The sequence below is a fragment of the Myotis daubentonii genome, chromosome 6 (assembly GCF_963259705.1).
Source record: "Myotis daubentonii chromosome 6, mMyoDau2.1, whole genome shotgun sequence".
Lineage (NCBI taxonomy): Eukaryota > Metazoa > Chordata > Mammalia > Chiroptera > Vespertilionidae > Myotis > Myotis daubentonii.
This window is the reverse complement of record NC_081845.1, coordinates 84,647,716-84,657,711: the sequence shown is the minus strand read 5'-3', so window position 1 is coordinate 84,657,711 and position 9,996 is coordinate 84,647,716. Positions and strand designations below refer to the sequence as shown.

General features: G+C 58.8%; 1 long non-coding RNA gene across 1 annotated transcript; it reads left to right on the top strand.

The window, feature by feature from the left end:
- Nucleotides 1-5,176: 5,176 nt before the first annotated feature.
- Nucleotides 5,177-8,199, top strand: LOC132236543 (uncharacterized). The gene is made up of 3 exons (XR_009453320.1): nt 5,177-5,628; nt 7,289-7,601; nt 7,799-8,199. It is a non-coding gene; the product is annotated as an uncharacterized LOC132236543 (long non-coding RNA).
- Nucleotides 8,200-9,996: the final 1,797 nt, after the last annotated feature.

The following is a 9,996-nucleotide window of genomic DNA, read 5'->3' as shown; positions in this document are numbered from 1 at the left end:
CCCGGAGTGCAGTGCCCAGGGAGGGGAGGGATGCCTTGGAGTGCAGTGCCCAGGGAGGGGAGGGATGCCCCGGAGTGCAGTGCCCTGTGAGGGGAGGGATGCCCCGGATTGCAGTGTCCAGGGAGGGGAGGGATGCCCTGGAGTGCAGTGCCCTGGGAGGGGAGGGATGCCCCGGAGTGCAGTGTCCAGGGAGGGGAGGGATGCCCTGGAGTGCAGTGCCCTGGGAGGGGAGGGATGCCCTGGAGTGCAGTGCCCTGGGAGGGGAGGGATGCCCCGGAGTGCAGTGCCCTGGGAGGGGAGGGATGCCCTGGAGTGCAGTGTCCAGGGAGGGGAGGGTTGCCCTGGAGTGCAGTGCCCTGGGAGGGGAGGGATGCCCCGGAGTGCAGTGCCCAGGGAGGGGAGGGATGCCCCGGAGTGCAGTGTCCAGGGAGGGGAGGGATGCCCTGGAGTGCAGTGCCCTGGGAGGGGAGGGATGCCCCGGAGTGCAGTGCCCTGGGAGGGGAGGGATGCCCCGGAGTGCAGTGCCCTGGGAGGGGAGGGATGCCCCGGAGTGCAGTGCCCAGGGAGGGGAGGGATGCCCCGGAGTGCAGTGCCCAGGGAGGGGAGGGATGCCCCGGAGTGCAGTGCCCAGGGAGGGGAGGGATGCCCCGGAGTGCAGTGCCCAGGGAGGGGAGGGATGCCCCGGAGTGCAGTGCCCAGGGAGGGGAGGGATGCCCCGGAGTGCAGTGCCCAGGGAGGGGAGGGATGCCCCGGAGTGCAGTGCCCAGGGAGGGGAGGGATGCCCCGGAGTGCAGTGCCCAGGGAGGGGAGTGATGCCCCAGAGTGCAGTGCCCTGGGAGGGGAGGGATGCCTTGGAGTGCAGTGCCCTGGGAGGGGAGGGATGCCCCGGAGTGCAGTGCCCTGGGAGGGGAGGGATGCCCCGGAGTGCAGTGCCCAGGGAGGGGAGGGATGCCCTGGAGTGCAGTGCCCAGGGAGGGGAGGGATGCCCCGGAGTGCAGTGCCCTGTGAGGGGAGGGATGCCCCGGATTGCAGTGTCCAGGGAGGGGAGGGATGCCCTGGAGTGCAGTGCCCTGGGAGGGGAGGGATGCCCCGGAGTGCAGTGTCCAGGGAGGGGAGGGATGCCCTGGAGTGCAGTGCCCTGGGAGGGGAGGGATGCCCTGGAGTGCAGTGCCCTGGGAGGGGAGGGATGCCCCGGAGTGCAGTGCCCTGGGAGGGGAGGGATGCCCCGGAGTGCAGTGTCCAGGGAGGGGAGGGATGCCCTGGAGTGCAGTGCCCTGGGAGGGGAGGGATGCCCCGGAGTGCAGTGCCCAGGGAGGGGAGGGATGCCCCGGAGTGCAGTGTCCAGGGAGGGGAGGGATGCCCTGGAGTGCAGTGCCCTGGGAGGGGAGGGATGCCCCGGAGTGCAGTGCCCTGGGAGGGGAGGGATGCCCCGGAGTGCAGTGCCCTGGGAGGTGAGGGATGCCCCGGAGTGCAGTGCCCAGGGAGGGGAGGGATGCCCCGGAGTGCAGTGCCCAGGGAGGGGAGGGATGCCCCGGAGTGCAGTGCCCAGGGAGGGGAGGGATGCCCCGGAGTGCAGTGCCCAGGGAGGGGAGGGATGCCCCGGAGTGCAGTGCCCAGGGAGGGGAGGGATGCCCCGGAGTGCAGTGCCCAGGGAGGGGAGGGATGCCCCGGAGTGCAGTGCCCAGGGAGGGGAGGGATGCCCCGGAGTGCAGTGCCCTGGGAGGGGAGGGATGCCTTGGAGTGCAGTGCTCTGGGAGGGGAGGGATGCCTTGGAGTGCAGTGCCCTGGGAGGGGAGGGATGCCCCGGAGTGCAGTGCCCAGGGAGGGGAGGGATGCCCTGGAGTGCAGTGCCCAGGGAGGGGAGGGATGCCCCGGAGTGCAGTGCCCTGGGAGGGGAGGGATGCCCCGGAGTGCAGTGCCCAGGGAGGGGAGGGATGCCTTGGAGTGCAGTTCCCAGGGAGGGGAGGGATGCCTTGGAGTGCAGTGCCCAGGGAGGGGAGGGATGCCCCGGAGTGCAGTGCCCAGGGAGGGGAGGGATGCCCCGGAGTGCAGTGCCCTGGGAGGGGAGGGATGCCCCGGAGTGCAGTGCCCTGGGAGGGGAGGGATGCCCCGGAGTGCAGTGCCCAGGGAGGGGAGGGATGCCCCGGAGTGCAGTGCCCTGGGAGGGGAGGGATGCCCCGGAGTGCAGTGTCCAGGGAGGGGAGGGATGCCCTGGAGTGCAGTGCCCTGGGAGGGGAGGGATGCCCCGGAGTGCAGTGCCCAGGGAGGGGAGGGATGCCCCGGAGTGCAGTGTCCAGGGAGGGGAGGGATGCCCTGGAGTGCAGTGCCCTGGGAGGGGAGGGATGCCCCGGAGTGCAGTGCCCTGGGAGGGGAGGGATGCCCCGGAGTGCAGTGCCCAGGGAGGGGAGGGATGCCCTGGAGTGCAGTGCCCAGGGAGGGGCAGGCAGAGTGAGGGAGGCCAGGCTAGTATGCTCTGCAGCAAAACAGGGGCTCAAATCAAGCTCTCAATGCTCTAGAGAATTCCAAAGGTTTTAAGCAGGAGGGAGACATAGTGTGATTTACATTTTGGAAAGGTTTTTTTGGTTGAAAGCATGAGGGAGGGGAGAGGACAGGAGGGGAGAGGAGAGGGGAGTGGGGGAGGGGAGGGGAGGAGAGGGGGGACAGAAGCTAAAACAAAGGTTTATTTAGTGGTTGGCAGTAACTCAGGCAAGCAAGGGGGAGTGGAATGTGCAGGAAGGTGGTGGAGACAAAGAGGAGGGAAAGGGGGTGATTAAAGGATTATCTCACTTAATCCTTCCCACACCCCCAGAGGTCAAAATCCTCTCTTTGTTAGGAGGCTGTCTCCTGGACCTGTCAAGGTCATAGGTAGTAAGCCATGCCCTCTGGATCCGAACACAGCTCTGACTCCTGACTCTAAGCTTGGTCCCAGCTACCAGAGTCATCCTTCATTTTATGTCTTCAAGTGAAATAGTGCTCAACACAATATGCATTGGGTTTTGTTTTAGGTTGGAAAGCACAATACGTTTTAGAAAGATTCCCTTAAAATATCAGAGTGCATTGTCTGGGGAGAACCTGGTCACTCATGAAGCGGGTGTTCCCATGCTGAGTGGGGACCGGGCTCTCAGAGAGGCCCATCATTCCCTGGGAAGAGGGGCGGCGCCAGGGCAGCGAGCTGGTGCCCTAGAAAAGTCCTGTCTGACCTAGAGACTCATGGGAAGGTGAACGGCCTTTGGGAGAGAAGGGTGGTGGTGGGCAGTGTAGACCCAGGGCCTGCTGCCATGAGCAACGGACTTGCCCGGTGAAACTTGCCAACATCAGAGCCACCTAGCACGTGGCTCTTACTGAAAAGCGTGGTCTCCTTGCTGGGAGAAGAATGGTATATTTCTCTCTCTCTCTCTCTCTCTCTCTCTCTCTCTCTCTCTCTCTCTCTCTCACACACACACACACACACACACACACACACACACACTCGTTTAAAATGTAAAGAGCAAGGGGAAAATGTCTATTTGCACCATCTGGCTTGTTCTTTAAATAGCTCATTCCAAGAAAGAAGTATGTTCTCCTTGCCTTAATTTATGTTTCTACCTTTTTCTTCCAACTGCCCTGCAGAAGGAACAAGGGGGGGAGCGGGGAGGGGGGGGGGAGGGGGAAGGGGCAGCTCGGATGCCTTGCAAGGATTCCGCAATGGCTTTGGTATGCTGCTGCCTACACAGCAGTATTTAACCCAATTACAGGATAATAAGGGCTCAGACAAATTATCTGCAAATAGATATGTCTATATGTAAACCCTCGCATTTGGAACATGCGTCTGGAGCCAAAGAAAAGTTAAGCGCTTAGCCAGAGAGAGGCTGAGCTCACAGTCCTGTGTGTGGAGAGTCTTGAGTCAGATAAATAAGAAATCCCAGGTACAGACGAGATGGTCTAGCCTCAAAGCTGAGCAAGTGGGCAGTGTGGCTCTGAGACCATCAGCCTCTGGGGTCTGTGGCTGCCCAGAGACCCGGGGACACTGAGGGGCTCTGCGTGGTCCTCTGGGTCCTTCCCAGACCAGGGAGGACAGACCGCCCTAGAGAAGGGCTCCCAGGCTGGCCCGAGGCAGCTACATCCTGCCCAATAAGCAAAGGCCACGGGCCGGGCTGGGAGGGCACAGGATGGGGGGGGGGGGCAAAAGGGTAAATTGCAAGGAACTGAAGCTTGCATTTAATGGCCTAACCACCCACCAATGCTCACGTGCTGAAATTCCACTTTCCAGCAGAGCAGGAAACTGAGGTCCAGGGAGAGGGACTTGCTGTGAGGCCACCCAGCTGGCTGGCGGGGAGGCCAAGGCAGAGCCCAGGCGCCCAGCCCCGCTCAGCCTGCCCTCACAGCAAGGCTGCAGGTGTTGCCACGATTCTCAGCCATAGGACTCTTCCCTGAGAACACAACCTAAAAGAGAAAGTGGAATTCATTTTCTTTCCCCCTAATAACTGGAAATTTAAAAAATCCCCATGATGCATAATGTGTACAATGAAAGTTGTAGATCGCATGACGCAGAATTCCTTTGTTGCCAGGTGGGGGTACGTTTGCACGTGTGTGTGCACGGGAGCGTGATGGGGACTGGCTCTGTGTGTGGGTCTGTGTGGGTCTGAGCGGCGTCCCCTTCAGCCCAGCCTAGGATGCGCTAACCAGCCTGTGGGGTGATGGTTCCCACTTGGGGCCTGTGTCTCCATCACTCTCCCTACCCCCCCACCCCACCCCCAGCGGCTTGCCCGTCCACAGTTTTCTCCCTTCTGGGTTGTGCTGCGCCTTAAACACTGTCTGCTTCGGGCAGGGTGTTCGCTGTTTTGTATGGGCGTTGGCACCGGCCCAGATCTAGGCCTTGGAAAATAGTTTTGCTTCCCAGGGAGAGGGAGGTACACCAATCCCAGCGGCTGGGGGTTCTTGCGAGGCCTGCTGGAGACACCTTGACAGTTTCCCTGTTGCTCCCGGGAATGTCTGCCATCAGTTTGAACATCTGCGAGGCTTTGAGGACCATGTGGCAGGGTCTGGGTGAGGCTGTAGGAGGAGATGGGGGAGGGGAGACCAGAGGAGGGGGAGGGGGAGGGAACAAGCCCAGAGGCCCGGCCTCAAAAGCCCCCGGTCTGAACTCTTGCAGGGTACCCCCGTCTGCCCGGCCCCCTCCTGCCTGGCCCCGGCCTGCCTGCTTCCACCACCTGCGTTTAGTGCCTGGGTTTTTCAGTTCCCAAAGATCAGGGGCAGCTGAGCACGGAGCAGATCCAGGAGCGGCGGAAAGAGCGGGTGTTGTTTTTGTAGCCGGGAGGCCTGGTTTTTGTCGGTGTGAGGAGGTACCCAGGTGTTTTAACGAAGCCCCCAGTGCAGGCCTGGCCCGCTGGCTGGAGTGGATTTCTATTCTCATTTGCCAAACTACACTTTCAAGACGTGTCAGATATCGAAAACCTTCTCTCCCCCACCCCTCCCGGAGCCAAAGCAAGCGTCTGGGGGAGGAGAGGTAAGGAGGGGCTGGAGACGGTAGGAGAAGATGCAAGTTGAATGAAAGGAAAAAGCAGAAGCAACAAGAAACGTTCTTTCACATGGTGTTCCAAGTTGGCTGTTTCTTTTTAAAGTCACTGGTTAAGCTGTGCAGAAAGCCAGGTAAGTCTGTTCTGCATTGCAAAGGAGCCTGGGCAGAGACCGCGCTTCCTGGCACAGGTGGGGTTTTGGGAACCAGGGCTTCGTAGGACAAAGGAAGGGGCTGTGTCCGGTGACCCAAAGTGACTTTTCCACTCAGGGACAGCGAGAGGGAGAGAAGTAGGAGAAAGGGTGTGAGGAAGTGGGGGAAGAGAAGGGGAGAGGGGATAAAGGAGGAGGGGCAGGCCTCCTAACTGCCTGGTCTCAGGCCTTGCGTGTCTGATGGGAACGGGTGGAAGGCCCCCGGGGACCCTGGCTGGTGTTCTCCCACGTGGGTCTCCCTGCCTCAGTCCTTGCTGACGGCTGCTCCTTCCACGGGGTTCGGAATGCTTCTCTCCAATTACTCACGAAAGCCTAAAATGAAGACATTCTGGGAAGCCAGAGGAATCTGGTTTACAATGTGCGTTTGGGGAATGGAAGGCATTAGAAGAATGCTCGCGTCTGGCCTCTTCGGTTGTTTTCTTCCCGTTTCTCTTCACATTAATGAATGAGTCACGGCCGTCTCCAGGCCTGGAGAGCGCTCCAGAGGGGGAGGCCGGGGGCTGACAATCTCATTTTCTCCGGCTTCTTGGACCGTGAGGCTGCTGCTGGTTTTCTCCTCCTCTTCCTGTCTCTCTCCAGAGAAAGGCTCCTTCCCATGAATAAGCAGCTCAACTCGAACATCGTTTTCATCCCTCCTCCCACTCCCAGGACACCCCACCTTGCCTCTCCTGGATACCATCCAGCCCAGTTCCAGGGGTGTGCATGGGGTGCTCCCAGGATCTGACCACACACCGTCAGCTCCCCAAACCAAGGACCCCCTCAGGATGAGTAGAACTAGCCCAACCATCACAGGATTAAAGAACAATCCTTTAGCTTCCAGAAAGCACAGAAGACCTCCATGTTGCTTCTGGTGCCTTCCCCTCTCTCCCTCCTGTACCTCTATGACCCACCGATCTGGGCCCACAGTCCAGTTCCCTTCTCCCTGCCCAGCAGGCCTGCCTTCTGCCCACCGGGCCTGACCCCTGCCCACCAGGCCTGACACCCTGTCCACTGGGCCTGCCCTCCCTGCCCACCGGGCCTGCCCCCTGCCCACCAGGCCTGACACCCTGCCCACCGGGCCTGCCCCCTGCCCAGGCATCACTTAGCCACAGGACACCTCAGAAGTAGTTCTTGCTCCATAATTACCTCTTGAGGGAGCAACCTCTTTCCTGTACTCCAACAAAAGCTCCTCTTCCCTCAACATCGGCCTCAGGAATTACTCTAACAGAAGGAGGGGCAGGAGGAGGGACTCCCATTTAAACAGCTCCTTAGAGGACCCCTCTTTGGAGCCCCCTGAACCCAGGCAGCTGCCACTGACGGGTGGGGAACAGACATCCTGGACCTGCCTCCTTGTCCAGTGCTCATGGGCCTCTGTGTCCTCCGAGGAGGGAGGGTGCCACAGACTTACTTTATGGAGCGCCTGCTGTGCACCCAGAGACTCTGAGCTTGAATCATGGAGACTGCTGAGGCCTTTGCAGGCGAATACGCAGCCGAAGGTCACATGCCCAGCTCACACCGGACGCTTCAGTCTTCTGGGCAGGAGCCGCCTGTCCCCTGGGGGCTCCAGCATCTGCCCAAGTTCTGACTTTGCTTTTTTTTCCAGGAGACAGAACTGGCAGCATCCACAGCCCACTGTCCTCAGAGGCCCGACCACAGGCTCCGCACTGGGGGGTGCATCTTAGCTTAGGGCTGGGCTGCCTCCTGTGTCCAGCTCAGACCTGGTGGGAGGCAGTGACAGGGAAGAGGGCTGGTGGGCCCAAACCTTTCCCCATTCCTGCCTACTCCCCATCCCAGCCGATCTCCAAAATGCTTGAAGTTGCTGTGCCCCGGTTAGGTTTTTAACACGTGTTCCTTATCACCAAGCCACACAGCAACAACCACGTCAATGATTGAACATGCGTCAGGTGGACGTCCCTGTAAGTTTGATTTAATCACAACACTAAAATTCTACATTTATTTATTCCGCTTCTATAGCTTCTTGCTTGTTGAGCATGGCCCTTTGCTCAAAATAAATGGAGGGAACACTGTTTATGTATGCCCGTTTCAGAGCCAGAGGAGAAAAGCTGGTGTGTGTGCAAGATGTGATTATAAAATAATGACTGTGTTTTTTCAGCAAACAGGCGAGGACTCCAAAGACATTCCACTGGAAAGCTCCAGCCCCTTCCAGAGACGCTGCCATCGTGCCGAGGCCTTGAGGCATCTCGTTTTGGAATCTCCTTCAGAGTCCATTTGTGTGGGCCACATGGAAAACAAAATAAACCACCCCACCCCGCCTCGCTATTGACCAAAAACTTCTATTACCCAGTTTGATTACTCACCTAATTCCCCAGGATTGGCCTCAGATGGCTTTCGATTACTTCTAAATATCAGACTGACCAACGTGAGAACCAGCAACCTCGGCGGGGCATTCCCAAGAATGCTGAGCCGGCTCTGGGAGCGGTCCAGAAGAATGGAGGCCCCGGGCGGGGCTGGAGGGTGAGGCCGGTGTGGAGGGTGTGGAGCTGAGCCTGGAAGGGGAGGAAGGCTCTGGGTAATAGTTTACTAAGTGCCTTTCCCACCGGCTCCTTTTCTGGAGCCTCACACCAGGCGCGGCAGGATGATGATCACCAGGTTGGAGATAGGCATGTGACCCCAGAGGAAACCGGCGTCCTAGGCACACGGCGGGCACACAAGCCCCAGAGTCGGGACTTGAAATCAAGGCTTTGTGCCCCTGCGTGCCCAGTGCCCACTGTCCCCTCGGGGCCATTGGCATCTCAGGAGGTGGCGGCTGGGCTGCCTGGAGGAGAGGGCACCTGTAGAGAAGAGGTGGAAGGAGTGGGTGGGGCTTGCTTCTGGAGGCTTTGGAGCAGGTCAACAGTATGGCAGAGCCTGAGGCTGGAGCTACTGGCTACAGACCCGTGGTCGGGACAGCGTGAGGCCTGCAGCACGATGTCTTTCACCTGGACCTGCAGGCTGGGTCACTAACGTCTGCCCCAACCCGCCTTCCTGCATTCCAGGGGCTGACCCCTTGCAGCCAGAGTCCTGCCGGTGGCCCAGGTGGTGGTCCCTCGTGAGGCGTGGAAGGCAGCAGTGAGCAATGTGAGGTGGCTGCTGGTGGATCCCTCAGGGGAGGCGTTTATTTGTTCTGCCGCCATCCCTACTGGCCCCTGCCACCACAAGTGTGGAGTTGCTGCTGACATCGTCCCGTGATGTGGTTGAGTGCCTGCTCGGCCTGCATTGATCCCAGCTTGGTTCTTTGGCCTCCCGAGACATTTTACAAATTCCCCAACGCTCTACTAAACCCCTTGCACCGATATATAGTCTTTTCTTCAAACAATTGACTCAGCATCTACCATGTGTCAGAATTTATGCTTTGATGCATTTTTCTTATTTCATCTGACAACCGCCTTGTGACATAGTTCTACCAACTTAGAGAAGAATAAATCCAAGCTCAGAGGGGTTAGGAAACAACTCAGGCCACACAGATAGATTTGGACACGATTTTAAAAAATGTGCCCACCCCTGCGTGACCTAAAACTTTCAGGATAGTCTTGAAATAAGGGTGGGCTGGTGTTGGAATGAAGGCTTGTGTGTCTTTAGAGAGTGGAGGCCCAGCCTGCCAGTCTGGGGCATTTTGGAGGCCCCGGATGAACAACGTTTGGAAAGGTGAGGTGCTGAGGAAGGGACAGGAGGGAAGGCTAACATGTGTAGGCCATTCTCCTGAGGAAGTCGCCAGGGCTCCCTGTTTTGGGGTGTGCCTTGCTTTCCAGCAGTGATGATTCAGTAAAATGAGGACTAGATTTCTGTAAATTGAAACTTATTTTAAAGACACTTACATGGCTCACTATTCACAGGACTAAGATGCAGACTGTTTTGTCACAGGAAAAGCCTTTTGTAATCATGCTGGATGCTCAGCTCTCCTTTGTCCTTCGAGATTTTCATAAAAGGCGTCTGCAGGCAATGAGGCCACATCTGCCCCTGGGACCCGCCCAAGCTCGTCCCCTGTGAGCTCTGGACAAAAGGCTGAGGCAGGAGGGCTGGGGGCATTTTAACTCCAAAGTTCTCTCTCTCCTTGAAGCAGGTGAATTCTTATAGTTAGTGCTCTGCCACAAGGATCTTAAAAACCTAGGTTTGCTTCCTCTAATTAAGTGGCAAAGGCCTGAAAACACAGAAGGCGAAGATTTGGGTCAATGGCTCTGGTCAGACCACCATCCCCAGAGAGGCAGGTTCCCCCTGCCCAGCAGACAGGGGGTGCTTCCAGCCGTCAGCTCACCGGGAACAGTCCTTGGGAGGCACCACCCCACCCTTCTCTCCCTCACTTCCTCTACTGCT